Here is a 17487-nt window from a genome sequence, read left to right as displayed (position 1 = left end):
TAGGTGAATGAGAGTAGAAATGAACATGCAGGTAACTTTCGTCATAGAATTAGGTTCTCATTTTTAGGATAGATGGGAGTTTTACTGGTTTCATTTTATTGTGCTTCATAACTTCATAAAAAATTATGCTTCAAATATTTTGTATTTATCAAATTTTATTCTTATTGACTTGTTAAAGATATGTATTGTGTGCCTACAATGTGTCAGGTACCATTCTTGTCCATAGAAGTGGAAATAGCACAAATGTCCTGTGTAACCACCATTTGTTTTAATTAAAAATAAATGTTTCCAAAAAAGATAAAGAAAAAAGAAAGATAGGCTTTTCCTTGTGTTTAAAAGAAATGAAAGAAACACAAGGAAAAGTTTATCTTTTACCTCTCCTCTAATTCCAAAGGTACTGGTAAATAGCAACCACCTTCAATCTCCTTGCTTCTAAAACTTTTACTTCCAGTCCATTCTCAATACTTTGTCAACCTAAATAATAAACAAAGAGAGGCTCTGTAAAAGAAAATGATATTTATTCAGGAATGGACATTGCAATGGGAATACACATTATGCAAGTGCTCAGGGAGGCAAAACCAAGAAAAGACGAAAGTTTGTCAAGCAAAACTGAGTAGGATTACATAATAGTTTTCAGATCATAATCTTTGGCTACATGGATCAATAACAAGGGTGAAGCCAGTCTGAGGTTGGACAGGCAGTTGCTGGGCAGATATCCTCTCAAAAAAAATTTTTTTTCTGTGTAAGGGTACAATTAACTTTGTGCAAAACTTGTGGTTTCTGCAGAGTCTGTTGTGATTTTGTTAACAAGCATTTTTGCATGAGAACCCTCTTTTCGGTCTTCCTGGGGTTCTGTTTGTCAGGGATTTTTGGTTTTGTTGGTTTTGTTGTTGAACACAAGTGACTCCCTTTTGCCACTGACAGCTTTCAGAGTTGCCACCATGATCATCCTTGGGAACCACATTCTTTCCCTTTCCCATTGAAAAATCTTTTAACAACACTTCACTACTATCATAAGAGTATAAACTAATAAAATAAAAAGTTACTTTATGTTTTTGACTTGATTTAACCTATAGCCAGCCTCAGAAGTCACTGCTCAGATCAAACTGAACCAAAAAGTCTTCAACAAGCTCAACACGCCTTGTCATGTCCTTGGCCTCTGTAGTGCTGTATCCACCATATGGAACATCTCACCCATCTCCATTCTCTCCATTTTTTCTTACTGCAGATCTCCTATTACTAATCCTTCAAAATCAGCAATTTATGGTGCCTGGAATATTCCAGGTATTTACTGTTTATTGTTATAAGAGAAAGATGAATGGATAAATAAAAAAGGTTCTTTGGCTGTTTAAATAGAAAATTGAAAATTTCTGTATAATGGCATTTCTTTATCCTATTGTACTTGTTCTTTAACTTGTTTTTCTTCACTAGATTGTAAGTTTCTGAAGCCCAGAAATCATATAAACGTTATCATTTTATTGACAGCACATTGCAGAGTGTCTGATGAGTAGATGTGTGCTGTGTATTGAATTGATATGTTCCCACTGCCACTGTCCTATCTCAAAGCCTACATCATCTCTTGCCTAGATTTCCTTCCAACCAAGTCTGCCTCCAGTATTACTCTCCTCAGTCCCTATTGGTGAAGCAAAATAATCCATTTTTCCTTACAATACTGCAAGCATTTTGAAAGAAGGAACACAATGGTGTTCAGCTTTGTATCACATGAATCACCTAATACAGTGCCCTGCTGTAATGTGTGTTCAATAAATGTTTCTGGAATGGAGTAATTAATCATTCCACTGTCTGTTTCAATAATTCCCTCAGTGGCTTATAACAATGATTTATGCTATCGCTATAGGTCTTCAGGTTGACTGTGAGTCATCTGTTCTTTACTGGGCTTGGCTTGGTGATTTTTTTTTTCAGGCAGTGGGTGAGCTGGCCTTATTCCCAGGTTTGCTCCATATATGCTTAATCTGGGACCTAGGCTGAATGGTGAGTGGCTACCTCGGGCATCTCCTTCACACAGCGTATCACAGAGTTCAAGGAGAGTAAGTGTAACGATGCAAGCTCGTTTCAAACTTCTGCTTGTGTCTTACCTGCTAATATCCCATTGGCCTAAACAAGTCATTTGGAAAAACTTAAAGTCAATGACAGCTGTTCTTGAGACCATAACAAAGGTGTGGATGCACAGTTCTATGACTGTGAAGCAGAGAATTGGGAAGAACAACTGAATCCATCACACCATGGTAAGATTTTTACTTTATTCTGAGTAAGATGAGAGCCATGGAAAGAACTAGGTAGAAGGGCAACAGCATCTTACTCTTTACTCTCAAAAGAGTCATTCTTGCTTGAAGTCTATACTCATATTCTTGCTTCTGTTGAAAGATGCCTTTTTCCTTCTCTATCTCTTATGGAAACAGGACTAAATGAAAAAAGAAAAAGGAATACGATCAGAGACTAGAAACAGACACACGCATATATGAACACTTGTTTATAGCAGAAGTGGAGATGGAGAGCAGTGGAGGAAGAGGTGGTCTATTTAAGTAATCAAGCTGGCGTATTTGGATATCCATATGGCAGAAATAAAAATTGACCCTTATCTCATACCATATGAAAAGAATCAATTCCAGGAAAAATGTACACCTAAATATTAAAAGCCACACAAAAAAGCTCTTCAGAGTTAATATAGGTGAATACTTTTCTAAGTTAGAAAAAAATGTCTTAAGCAGGATACAAAAATCATTAGGCATAAGTGTGACTGTAGTAAATTTGAAACCCTCTTCATCAAAAGGCACCATTGAAAGAGTGAAATGTAAGTCATAGAGTGAAGGAAAAAATCTACAGTAAAATATAGTCAAGAGCAAGCAGTTTCTCAAAAAGGTTAAGTATAGAATTAGCATATGACATAAACAATTCTATCCCAAGTATATCCCTGAAAAATGAGAAACAAGTACTCAAACAAGTACATGTACACTTGTGTTCACAGAAGTGCTATTCACAAAAGCCAAATGGTGAAAACCACCCAAATGTCTGTCAAAAGATGAAAGAATAAACAATTGTATATCCATACAATGGAATATTATTGAGTCATAAAGAGAATGAGGCACTGGCACATGCAAAATGTAGATGAATCGCCAAAAAGTTATTCTAAGTGAAAGAAGCCAGATACAGGATGTCACGTATTGTATGATTTCATTTATATAAATCATGGAGAGTAGATAAATCCATAGGGGCAGAATACAGATTGGTGGTTGCCAGGGGTTGTGGGAGGGATAGATGGGGAAAACTGCTTGATGTATAATGAATTTTACTTTGGAGTGACAGAAATGCTTTGGAATTAGAGGTAGGGAGTACACCGCTTGGTGCTAAATGCTACTGAACTGTTCACTTTAAAATGGTTAATTTTATGTTGGGATTTTACCTCCATAAACTACATACATACATATATGTGTGTGTGTGTACATCAACATGGGTGTAAATGTAGTGCTTATACATGCAAACAAAGAGTTTATAGCTACGATATATAAACATGGGTTCCAAATCAGTAAAAAGACAATCACAATAGAAAAATTTGAAAGGCACTTAACAAAAAATAAAATCCAAATGGATAATAACCATATGATAAGTTTCTCAACTTTATTTGTAGTAAACTAAAACTACAGTAAGATACATCTGTTGGATTTGCTTAAAATACAAATAAAAACAGAACTAACAAAACCAATTATTGGTGAGGGCATGGCACAAAGCGACCCTCATATGCCCATTGGGAGCATAGTTTGGTTCAGCCAGTTTAGAATATGGTTTGGCAATAATGCTAAATTTAAACAAAGGCGTATCCTATGCCACAGAAATTCTCATTGGTAAAAACTTGAGAAATATATGCATACCATGCCTGAGCCATGTATAAAATATTTATAGTATTAGTTTTAAAATAACTCAAATGTCCATCAGTGGAAGAATAAACAGATAATTTATAATATATCTGTATAATGAAATACTATGTTGTAATATAATGAACATGATGATAGCTACATATAATAGCATAAGTTGATATTCTGGATATAATGTTGATAGAAAAAAGTCACATGCAATGAACAAAGTATAATTTTATGGGATATGTTAGTCCAATTTTATTGTTTCAGAATGAAAACATATCGAAACATCCTATTGTACTCCATAAGCATATACAATTATTTGTCCATTTAAAACTAAAATAAAACTTAACAAAAAGAAAAGCAATACAATTAAACCATAGTTATTATGCATGCATACCCTTTAGTGAAATAATAAGGAAAAGCAGAAAAGAGATTAACATGAAAGTCAGAACAGTGATGTTTTAGGGGAAAAAGAGCTTATTGTTAAAAGGTGCATATGGAAGTTTTCCGAGTCGTGGGCTATCATCTGTTTTAAACTTTTTGGTGGTTTATAATAATTTACTCAGTTGTAGTTATGTTTTATACATTTTTGTTAATCATAGTTCACAATAAAATGGTTTAGAAGATCCCCATATGCCAAGTTACCTTCATTCTCAAGTGTCCCTACCTCCCCTGAAATCCACATCCAAATTATTCCTCCTTTCTTCATGTGAGCACCTAACTTCTGTGGTAGGCAGAATTCCACAATGACCCCCAATAACCCTTTTCCTTGTATAATTCCCTTCTTATATAATGTGAGCAGAACTTGTACATTTGATGATATTTCACTCCTTTTACTTTTTTCTATTAAATGGCAAATGTAATTAAGATCACTGATCAGTTTGCTTTCAAGTAATTACAAGGGGATTATTTGAGTAGGCCTAACCTAATTGTGTGAATCCTTTAAAGCAGGGGTATCCGACCTCTGCAGACTGGTCCATGACCTGTTAGGAACCCGGACACACAGCAAAAGGTGAGCTGCTGCTGGCAAGGGAACATTACTGCCTGAGCTCCTCCAACTCCTGTCAGATCAACAGCGACATTAGATTCTCAGGTGTGTGATCTCTATTATGAACTGTGCATGTGAGGAATCTAGGTTACGTGGATGATACTTATGAGACTGTAATGCCTGATGATCTGAGATGAAAGAGTTTCATCTCGAAACTATCCCTCCCTCCACCCTGCCATCTGTGGAAAAATTGTTTTCCATGAAACCAGTCCCTCGTGCCAAAAAGGTTGAGGGCCACCTCTTTAAAAGTGCATCTAGAGCCCAGAGGCAGAAGAAGTAAGTAAAAGAGATTCAAGGCATGCAGGAGATCCACTGCAGTAGATATTCTCTCTTGCTAGTTTTGGAAAGGAGGTGCCGCAAGGCAGGGAATGGTGGGTGGTCAGCCTCTAGGCATAGAGAGACAACTCAGTCCATATGCCTCAGTCTTACGACTGTAAGGAACTGAGTCCGTCCAACACCCAGAATGTGCATTCTTGAAAGTGAATTCATCCTCAGAGTTTCTAGATAAGAACACAGGCCAGTCAACACCTTAAGTGTGATACCCTGAGCAGAGACTCTAACTATGAGATAAATAAATCAGTATTGTTTCATACCACTACACTTGTAATAACTTGATACACAACAATAGAACTTGGTGCCTACTATACTTTTTTGGGTCTTTTGCTTCTCTTTCTTCCTTCTTTCCAGACCAAGCTAATTAATATATATATATATATATATATATTATATATCATTTGAGGCTGACCATGGTAGCTCAAACCTCTAATCCCAAAACTGGGAGGCCCAGGTGGGAGGATCACTAGAGGCCAGGAGTTCAAAACCAGTCTTGAGCAGCATAGGAAATCCCCACTTCTACAAAAAAAAAAAAAAAAAAGAAGAAAAGAAAGTAGTTGAGCATGATGCCAAGTGCCTGCAGTTCTAGTCACTCAGGAGGCTGAGGTGGGAGGATTGCTTGAGCCTGGGAGGTTGAGGCTGCAGTGAGCCATGATCACACCACTGGACTTCAGCTTGGGTGACAGAGCCCTGTCTAAAAATATGTATACATATACACATACATACATACATGCATATATACACACACACAGGCACACACACATACACACACACACATACATACACACACATACACATAATTTGAAAAATATGGACCAATAACAAACATCTGTGTAGTCACCACACAGTTTACAAAAATTAACATTTGGCTCTATTTGCTATTGTTTTAAGAAGTAAAATATTAGAGATACATCCAGACCTTCAATCTTTATACTGTTTCCCACTCTGTCTCCTCAGAAGGAATATCTTTACAAATACCTATTTATTTTCTAATTTTTTTGAATGCAGAATTCACTGGTGATATCTTGGAATCAAATATTCTTGATTGTCAATATTTTCCTTATGGAGGATCATGTTCTTATGCAGTTTGTGGTTTAATTGTAAGATTATGTTTATAGTCATTGTTTTATTCTCAAGGTATCTGGTCCCATAAAGCCTGGTAGTAGACATATGGTTATGAAGTGTTTTGTGTTTATTTTTTTTGAATTTTCATGTGGTCTGGGGGGTTTATTGGTCTAGAACCAATTTTTGAACTCACTTATCATTTTAGAAATCTGAATTTCATATTGATAGAGCAAACTTAGACTTTATGACTTTACCTATCATGAGTTCTATTACCTAACAAAAAGTTAATCTTTTAGTTTTCCATGCTAAATTTTGAAAAATTATTTTTTGGTTTGATTGTTTTTTCTTCCCTTTATATTTTCAGATGCTGATCCTGAGACATATTTTGTTTTTTTCTGGTTCTAATATAGTGATGTTGATGTCTGTTGTGCAACTTTGGTCCTTACCTTCTTAGTTTAAAAGAATTTAAGAGACACTCAGCTAAATAGATGCAGCATAGAGCAATTTGTTGCAAAGTAGAAAGAATACTCTGAAAGTTATATGCAGAATAGACGGTATACCCTGAAAGAGGATTCAGGGTAGGCTACTTTTAAGAATGAGACCACAAAGCTGGCACCATGGAGAACCCTTTATGGGAGCCTTAAAAGGTATTCATAAGGGAGTGGGAAAGAGTGTCGCTGGTAAGCATGTTATGGGTGGTTCTTTGGCTGCACATGCACAGTAGCTTTACATGCTTGTTTATACATTGCATATCTTATTAGCCATAAATCTCTACCCAGGAGTGTGCTTTTTACTTTTATAATGAGCAAAGGGTCAACTGAGGACAAGTAAAATCAAATGCATGTGCTCTCTACAGGGGAAATTAACTTGGAGAGAGTTTTGCTTGAATGAGCTTGACTACCATGCAAATGCTGGGCTTACTGTATTTATGGTTAAGGTGGCTACATCCCAAGGACCTAGTTACCATCTTGCCTATCTATCCTGCCTCAGTGTGTGTACTACTTATTTTACAATCGCTGTGGTGTCTCAGTTTGAGCATTCTGCCTCACGTGTCCAAAATATCACATAATCTCTTCTTATGCACACTATGAAGCCCAGCCTTGTGATTTTGACCTGCTAGTTTAACATTCTTATCTAAGTTTCTTCTTTTTAATGACTTGTGAGTTTTCTTCCCTTTCTTTGAGTTCAAATGTAAGTTACATTATAAAGAATATTTAATTAAACCTGCATTTTTAAATATATGAGAACAAGGTTGATCCTTGGTTACCTGAGTTTACTATCTTCCCAGAATTTTATGTTCTATAAGGTCAAATGACATTTAAAAATGAATATTTTATTTTAAAACATATTTAAAGTGAGTTATTTCCAGTTTCTATTTAAATTACAAGCATATCTTGGAGATATTGTGAGTTTCCTGCCAGATCACCACCAGAAAGTGCATATCACAATAAATGAGTCACATGAATTTTTTGGTTTCCTAGTGCAGATAATAGTTAAGTATATACTATTCTATAGTTTATTAGTGTGCAATAGCATTAGGTCTACAAAAATGAAATACCTTAATTTAAAAACATTTATGGCTAAAATTGCTAACAGCCCCCTGAGCTTTCAGCAAGTCATAACCTTTTTACTGGTGAAGGGTCCTGCCTCAATGTTGATGGCTGCTGACAGATCAGAGTGGTGGTTGTTGAGGTGAGTGGCTGTGGCAATTCCTTTTTGAGACGGAGTCTCACTCTGTTGCCAGGCTGGAATACAGTGGCACGATCTCGGCTCACTGCAACCTCAGCTTCCTAGGTGCAAGCAATTCTCTTGCCTCAGCCTCCCAAGTAGCTAGGACTACAGGTGTGCGCCACCATGCCCAGCTAATTTTTATATTTTGCAGAGACAGGGTTTCACCATGTTGGCCAGGATGGTCTCGATCTCTTGATCTCGTGATCTGCCCACCTTGGCCTCCCACAGTGCTGGGATTACTGGCATAAGCCACTGTGCCTGGCCAGCAATTTCTTAAAATAAAACAACTGTGAAGTTTGTTGCTTCAGTTAACTCTTCCTTTCGTGAAAGATTTCTTTGTAGCATGAAGTGTTGTTTGATAGCATTTACCCACAGTGTAACTTCTTTCAAAATTATAGTTGATGTATAATCCTGCCACTGTCAACTAAGTTTATTAAATAATCTAAATCCTTGTTTTAATTTTGACAATGTTCAAAGCATTTTCACCAAGAATGGATTCCATTTCAAGAAACCACTTTCTTTGCTCATCCATAAGAAATAACCCCTCATCCTTTCAAGTTTTATTATGAGATTGTAGCAATGTAGTCACATCTTCATGTTCTACTTCTTTTTTCAAATTAATTTTAAGTTCCAGGGCACATGTGCAGGATGTGCAGGTTTGTTACATAGGTAAACGTGTGCCATGATGGTTTGCCGTACCTCTTAACTCATCACCTAGGCATTAAGCCCAGCATGCATTAGCTATTTGTCCTAATGTTCTCCCTCCCCCAACCCATTCCCCCCAACAGGCCCCAGTATATGTTGTTCCCCTTCCTTTTTCCATGTGTTCTCATTGTTCAGCTCCCACTTATAAGTCAGAACATGTGGTTTTTAATTTTCTGTTCCTGTGTTTGTGGAAGATAATGGCTTCCTGCTCCTTATTCTAGTATGGCTTGCTATTTTCACCACATCTGTAGTTACTTCCTCCACTGAAGTCTTGAGCCCCTCAAAGTCATCCATGAGGGTTGGAAGCCACTTATTCTAAATTCTTGTTAGTGCTGATATTTTTATCACTTCTCTTGAATCATAAGTGTTATTAATAACATCTAGAAGAGTAAAACTTTTCTAGAAGTTTTCAATGTACTTTGCTCAGATCCATCAGAGGAATCACCATCTATGACAGCTATGGCCTTACAAAATTTATTTATTAAATAATAAGACTTGAAAGTTGAAATACTTCTGATACATGGGACATGGAATGGATGTTGTGTTAGCAGGCATTAAAAACAACATTAATCTCCTTGTACATCTCCATCTGAGTTCTTGGGAAACCAGGTGCATTGTCAATGATCAGTAATATTTTAAAAGAAGTCTTATTTTCTGAGCAGTAGTTCTCAACAGTGGGCTTGAAATATTCAGTAAACCATGCTGTAAACAGATAGGCTGTCATCAAGGCTCTATTTTTCCATTTATAGAACACAGACAGAGTAGATTTACTATAATTCCCAAAGGCCCTAGAATTTTCAGAATAGTTAATGAGCCTTGGATTCAACTTAAAGCCACCAAGGGTATTAGCTCTTAACAAGGGAGTCATCCCATCTTTTGAAGCTTTGAAGCCAGACGTTGACTTCTCCTCTCTAATTAGGAAAGTCCTAGGTGCATCTTCTTCCAATAGGAGGCTGTTTCATCCACACTGAAAGTGTGTTGTTTGGTGTAACCACATCTTAGCAAGATCTTCTAGATAACTTGATGCAGTTTTTACATAAGCATTTGCTGCTTTATCTTGCACTTTTTTGTTGTGGAGATGGTGTTTTTTCTTAAACCTCATGAACTAACCTCTGCTAACTTTGATCTTTTCTTCTGCACCTTCTTTGCTTCTCTCAGCCTTCATTGAATTGAAGAGAGTTAGATCCTTGACCTGGATTAGGCTTTAGTGTAAAGGAATATTGTGTCTGGTTTAATCTTCTATGCAGACCACAAAAACTTTCTCTATATCAGAAATAAGGTTGTTTTACTTTCTTAACATTTATGTGTTCACTGGAGTAGCACTTCAATTTATTTCACAACCTTTCTATTGCATTCACAATTTTGCTGTTTGGCACTAGAGACCTCACTTTCAGCCTGTCTTGGCTTTCAACTTGTCTTTCTCACTAAACTTAATCATTTCTACCTTTTGATTTAAAATGAGAGACCTGCAGCTTTTCCTTTCACTCGAGGCCATTGTAGGGTTATTACTTAGCCTAATTTCAATATTGTGTCTCTTAGAGAATAGAGAGATCCAAGGAGTGGAAGAGAAACCCCAGTTGGTAAAGCAGTCAGAAAATACACGTTTATCATTTTAAGTTCACCATCTTTTATGGGTGAGGTTTGTGGCATCCCAAAACAATTACAATAATGACATCAAAGATCACTGATCACAGATTAGTTTATCAAATATAATATCATAAGAAAGTTTGAAATATTGTGAGAAATACCAAACTGTGTCAGAGAGACACAAAATGAGTATATACTGTTGGAAGAAATGGCACCAATGAACTTTCTCAATGCAGGATTGACAAAAACCTTCAACTTGTAAAAACCTCAGTATCTAGGAAGTACAATAATGTGAAGCACAATAAGATGAGGTATGTTCTGTACTATTAAAGTAACTCGCAACAGGCTAAATTAAGACTGACAGGAAACCTATTGTGGAATCTAGAAGGAATTTCTACTATTAAGTCGATTGAACTAGATTGAAAAAAGTGTAATTGATGGTCCATTTTCCAAGCTCATGAGAAATCTGCTCACTCCAGTGTAGTTAGATAACCCCTCCCTCCCTCATGCACTCTCTGCCCTCTTGTTTACAAATACAAGCTCTCTGCTAAACAGATATTTTTCCCTCCACTGTACGTGCATTTTTTGGATATACGTAGAGAGCTATTCTCTCTCACCTTCTGCTTTTTTCCAACTCTATCTCCAAACCACATCTGTATTCTTTCTTTTTAATCATCTTGGAAAAGGCTGCAGACTGCAAAAGTACAACTGCATGAAGCATGTGGAGAGGGAAAAGGCTCAGGATGGCACGCTGAATTTTGGAGTCAAAAACCTGCAAGCAAAGCATGTGGGATTGACTCAGGAAAAATATTGATAGCAGTGCATTCTAAAGATTTCACCATAATTTACATAAAAATGATGGAGCTAGGGAAAGTCTTGAAATATTTACATAAAGCTGCCATCCAGTTGGACACCCAGCAATCCAGTGACAAGGGGGGAATTTCACATGCCCTGATTTTTAGCAAATGTAGATCTAGAAAGATAGTCCTTTACCCAGAAAGGAGAAAAAAACAACATGGAATCTACGACAATATACTGCATAGCCTGGGAAAGGAAAGAGCATCTTGAATATGGAGAAGAAGAGCTTATATCTAAAGATTTTTTATTAGGAAAACAAAAGAAAAATCTTTTAAACCTTTAAAGAGTATGCATCAAAACATGGCATTCTTACTCCTATAGTTGAAGGCAATGAAGGTGTAACATATAGACAGCAAATGACAGAAATTTTAAGAATGTAGGTGAGAGCAAGAAATGATTATGAGAAAATTAAAAGGATAATGGAAAAACAAAATTTGTGCCAGAAGTAGTCAAGAAAAGAACTGGTAGTATGGAAACAGATATGATAATGTAGAGTGTATATTTGAGAAATCTTAGATTAGATAGAAATTGAGAAATAAATGATAATCTTAGATAATATTATGGTATATATTTGAGAAATATTTGATTAGATACAAGTTGAGAAATAAATGATAATATTATGAGAGAAGATGGAAAAGAAAGGAGTAACAAGAGATCTACAATAAAAATGTTTGTTACCTCCGAGGAAATCAAAATAGTTGGAACAGATCTAAAGACTGAAAAAGAATCCATTTCCTGAACTAAAAAGTAAAATAAGCCACTGGAGAATTCAGATCAAAGAATCACAATCACTGTGCTCCATGTAATGTGAATAAAAGTTTGCATTCTATTGGGTGAAATTTAATTATGTAAGTGAAACATGAAGCTTAATTAACAGTTTCTCCCAAGAATTCGTAGAAATAAATATCAAACCAACATGAGTTGGAAGACATGCCGTTTATAGTGTCCAATCATTCAGATTTTTCAAAGTAGATGGCCAAAAGCAAGTTGCATGTTTCCCCCCAGCTTTATTGAAGTATAATTCATAAGTAAATCTGTATACATTTAAGGCATATAACTTGATGTTTTGAAATACGTACACATTGTAAATAATCCCACAATCAAGCTAAAGAACGTATCCAATACCTCAAATAGTTACTATTTTCTTCTTTTTATTTTGTCTGTGTATGTGTGAGAACACTTAAGATCTACCCTCTTAGCAAATTGCAAATATACAACACAGTATTGTTAACTACAGTCACAGTGTTGCATATTAGATCTCCAGAACTTGTTCATCTTTCATAACTAAGACATAATAACTAAGATGTGCTCCTTGATCAACATCTCCTAATTTTCCCCTCCCCCCAACCATTGGCAACCACTATTCTACCCTTTGTTTCTGTGAATTTGACTATTTAAGATGCCACATAAAGTGAGCTTATGCTGTACGGTATTTGTCTTTCTTAGTCTGGCTTGTTTCACTGAATATAATCATCTCATGTCCTCCAGGTTCATCCATGTTGTCACAAATGTCAGAATTTGCTTTTTTTTAAATTGGCTGAATAACATTCCATTATGTGTGCACACACACACCTGATACACACATGCACCATTTTTTTAAAGTCCATTCATCCATCAATGGACATTTAGGTCATTTCCATGTCTTGGCTTTTGTGAAAAATGCTGCAATGAACATGGAAGTGTAGATATGCCTTCAAAATACTGATTTTGTTTCCTTTGGACATGTATCCAGAGGTGAGATCGCAAAGTTCCATGGTAGTTTTATTTTTAATTTTTGAAGACCCCCCCATACTTGTTTAAAATGACTGAAATTACATTCCCAGCAATAATGTAAAAGTGTTCCTCTTCTAGTTGTATGGTTCTAACACGCTTAATATAAAAAGTGCCAAAAGTGATTGTAGATGGTGATTAAAGAATATATATATTTTTAATTTTGTTGTTGGGTAATGGCATACACACATATCATAAAACGTATTTTCTTGTAACCACTACCTGGGTCATGAAGCATCATGCTGCAGACATGAAACTCTGAAGCCCTCACGCCTCTTGTCATTATTTCCTAACAATGTGGTTGATTGTCTGTTTTTGGGTTGTATATAAATGTAATCATACTGTATATGTTTTTGTTTTGTTTTGTTTTTTTGAGACGGAGTTTCGCTCTTGTTACCCAGGCTGGAGTGCAATGGCGCGATCTCGGCTCACCGCAACCTCCGCCTCCTGGGTTCAGGCAATTCTCCTGCCTCAGCCTCCTGAGTAGCTGGGATTACAGGCACGTGCCACCATGCCCAGCTAATTTTTTGTATATTTTTTAGTAGAGACGGGGTTTCACCATGTTGACCAGGATGGTCTCGATCTCTTGACCTTGTGATCCACCCGCCTCGGCCTCCCAAAGTGCTGGGATTACAGGCTTGAGCCACCGCGCCCGGCCATATGTTTTTGTATGTTTATTTCTTCTTTCAACAGTACATTCCTGAGATTTATCTCTGCCAGTTAGGTGTAGCTGTGGTTCTTCCATTTTCATTGCTATTTAGTGTTCCTATTCATGAAAACACCACAATTTATTTATACATTCATTCTTTCTGTTTTTCAGATATTGCCAATAATAGTGCTATAAAACTGATGTACATGCCTTTTGGTGAACATGAGTTCATAATTGTTGGTTGTATGCTTAGAATAGAATTGCCAGGTAACAGGCTAGCATAGGCTTAGCCTTCCAAACTTAGTTTTCAGTTTAAGATAATTGACATTACAAACAACTGTGTATGAGAATTCCATTTGCTCCGCATCATTACCAACACACGATATTTTCAGCTAAGTTTTAGCTGACCTAGTTCATGCAAAGGTATCACATTTTAGTTTCAATCTGCATTTCTTTTGTGACTAAAGATTGAATGCAATTTCACAGCTTTATTAACCACATCTTAAATAAAGTGTCTTTTCACAACTCTTGCCTATCTTTCTTGTCTTTTTCTTATAGATTTGCAGGAAATCTTTATGTATTTCAAATAAAAGCCCTTTGTTTTCATGTATGACAAATGTATTCTCTGGCTTTATTCCCCCTGTATTTTTATGGTAACTTGTAGATAATAGGTATCTTTAGTTTTCATTTATTTCTATTATTCTTCATGCTGATCACATTTTTTAAAGAAATCACTTTATGTCCAAATATGTAAAGATAGTTTTGTATTTTGACTTTAGAAAGCTTTATTGTTTCTCCTTCATATTTAGGTTTATGATCTACCTGAGGTTGATATGTTTTATATGGTGGGAAACAGGGTTCTAATTTTATTTTATTTCCCTTATTGCTTATCCAATTATCCCAGAACAAATTATTGGAAATCTGTGTCTTCCCCACAGCTCTGCAGTTTCATCCCTGTGTAAGTCAAGTATGCATAGAAGGATAGCTCTCTATTTGGACTCTCCCACTTATCTGTATGCATTTTTTCATTATCAAAGCTTTGTAACGTGATCTCACATCTGAAAAGCAAATCTTGTCACTTGTTCTTCTTCTTGAGGTGGATCAGCTACTTTTTAAAATTTTTGCTTTTCCATAAAAATTGTACCATCCACTTGCCAAGTTACATACTTCAACAAATTTGTTGGATTTTGAATGGTATTACATTGAATCTATAGATTTATTTGGGAAAAACTGATAACTTTAAATATAGACTCTCTCAACCCATCAACATGTATCTCCTTTAACTTTTTTTTAAGTGTATGGCAGTACAGTTTTATCATTTGATTTGTAGAAATCTTGCACATTTGTTATAGAATTATTATTTGACATTTTAACATGTTAGTGAGAATATATATATAGTATTTTGGATTACTTTTAATTATTGTTGATTTGTTTAAATAAAATCATTTTTGTATATAGATTTTGTATATAGAAATATTGCTAAACTCATTTAGAAACTTTAATAAAATCAAATCATCTGTGAACTACGATGGATTTGTTTCTAAAATCCTTCTTACATTTCTTTTCCCTGTCCTGGGCAGGATCTCTAGCATAATGTGAACTTAGGCCAGGCACAGTGGCTCATGCCTGTATCCCAGCACTTTAGGAGGCCGAGGAAGGTGGATCACTTGAGTCCAGGAGTATGAATCCAGCCTCGGCAACATGGTGAAATCCTGTCTCTACTAATAATACAAAATTAGCTGGAAGAGGTGGCATGCATCTATGGTTCTAGCTACTCTGGAGGCTGAGACGGGAGGATCAGCTGAGCCCAGGGAGGTGAAAGCTACAGTGAGACAAGATTACACCTCTGTACTTCAGTCTGGGTCACAGAGTGAGATACTGCCTCAAAAAAAAAGTGAACCAAAAGTAGCGAGAGGGTACATTTTTGTCTTGTTTCTGATCTTGCTATAAGACTTTTATGCTTATACTCCTGGACCACATAACCCACATAATGACACTTTGGTCATTGACAGACCATATATATCACTGTGTTTCCATAAAACTACAATACCATATTTTTACTCTACCTTTTTCATATTTAAATATTTTTAAATAAACAAATACCATTATGTTACAATTGCCTATAGTATTTAGTACAGTAACCTGCTGTACAGGTGTGTAGCTTAGGAGCAATTGGCCATGCCTATAGCCTAGGCATGCAGTAGGTGACGTCATCTTGGTGTACGTACACCCTATGATGTGCATACAACAATGAAATCACCTAATGATACATTTTTCAGAGTGTATTCCTACTGTTAAGTGACACCTGACTGTGATATAGTTTTAATCATAGGTCTTTCTTTTCCTAACCTGCTGAGAGATTTTATTTTTATTATGAATGAATGAGGAATTTTGTCAAGTATTTTTTCCTGTGCCATATGAGATTATCAAATCATCTTTACTCTTACTTTGCAAATGAGGTGGATGTTGTATTCTTGCAGAGGAGGGGTGGAGCCCTGCAGGGGTTGGGTGGAGCCCAGGGCCGGGATCTGCTGCCGCTCTGAATTACCATTCATTTTGCTCACCCCTCCATTTTGGTTTGGTAGTTTCTTACTCTCTTTTCAATACTTTCCTCAATTTAAGATAATTTTTAAAGGATTGTTTAATAAAACGTTGAGAAGATTAAAAAAAATTTAAGTTCTAGGATACATGTCAAGAACGTGCAGGTTTTGTTACATAGGTATACATGTGCCATGGTGGTTTGCTGTACCCATCAACCTGTCATCTAGGTTTCAAGCCCCACATGCATTAGGTATTTGTCCTAATACGCTCCCTTCCCTTGTCCCCCACCCGCTGACAGACCCCAGTGTGTGATACTTTCTTCCCTGTGTCTATGTGTTCTCATTGTTCAACTCCTACTTATGAGTGAGAACGTGCAGTCTTTGGTTTTCTGATCCTGTGTTAGTTTGCTGATAATGATGGCTTCCAGCTTTTTCCATGTCCCTGTGAAGGACATGAACTCATTCTTTTTTATGGATGCACAGTATTCCATGGTGTATATGTACCGTATGCTTTTTTATCCAGTCTATCATTTGGTTTGGTTCCAAGTCTTTGCTATTGTAAATAGTGCTGAAATAAATATATGTGTGCATGTGTCTTTATAGTAGAATGATTTACAATCTTTTGGTTATATAACTAGTAATGGGATTGCTGCATCAAATGATATTTCTGGTTCTAGATCCTTGGGGAATTGCCAGACTGTCTTCCACAATGGTTGCATTTATTTATCCTCCCACCAACAGTGTAATGGTGTTCCTATTTCTCCACAACCTTGCCAGCATCTCTTGTTTCCTGACTTTTTAATAATTGCCATTCTAACTGGTGTGAGATGGTATCTCATTGTAGTTTTGATTTGCATTTCTCTAATGACCAGTGATGAGCATTTTTCCATGTTTGTTGGCTGCATAAATGTCTTCTTTTGAGAAGTGTCTGTTCATATCCTTTGAGACTTTTTGATGGGGTTGATTTTTTTTTTCTTGTAAAATTTGTTCAAGTTCCTTGTAGATTCTGGATATTAGACCTTTGTCAGATGGGTAGATTGCAAGGATATTTTATTATTATCTGAAATATGAGTAATCTTGCATTAAAAATAAAGAAAATGGCAAAAATCTATTTTGTTTAATAATGAAAATAGCTACTATGGGAAAATGTAACATGATAAGTACTTAAAAAGCTAATGTGGCAGAAAAAGAGTTTCTTATAACAAAGACTAGGAATTGCCTGGCTCCTAATTGTAGCTGATCTAAGACACCAGATGTGCAGCTGTGGTTGATTCTGTTCTATCGTTGACTGCAGCTTTGGGGTCAGGAGATCTGGGTATTATTCTT

The 17487-nt window shown here is 36.2% G+C and overlaps 1 long non-coding RNA gene across 1 annotated transcript in view; it reads right to left on the bottom strand.

Annotated features, from left to right (window-relative positions):
• Positions 1-2243: 2243 nt before the first annotated feature.
• Positions 2244-17487, bottom strand: part of LOC128929658 (uncharacterized) — a 37828-nt gene continuing 22584 nt past the window's right edge. The window contains exon 3 of the long non-coding RNA XR_008476449.2: positions 2244-2422. This is a non-coding gene — a long non-coding RNA (uncharacterized LOC128929658). The remainder of the gene's footprint in view (positions 2423-17487) is intronic.

This window comes from Callithrix jacchus, chromosome 14 (genome assembly GCF_049354715.1).
Source record: "Callithrix jacchus isolate 240 chromosome 14, calJac240_pri, whole genome shotgun sequence".
Classification (NCBI taxonomy): domain Eukaryota; kingdom Metazoa; phylum Chordata; class Mammalia; order Primates; family Cebidae; genus Callithrix; species Callithrix jacchus.
This window is presented reverse-complemented; position numbering and strand designations above follow the sequence as displayed.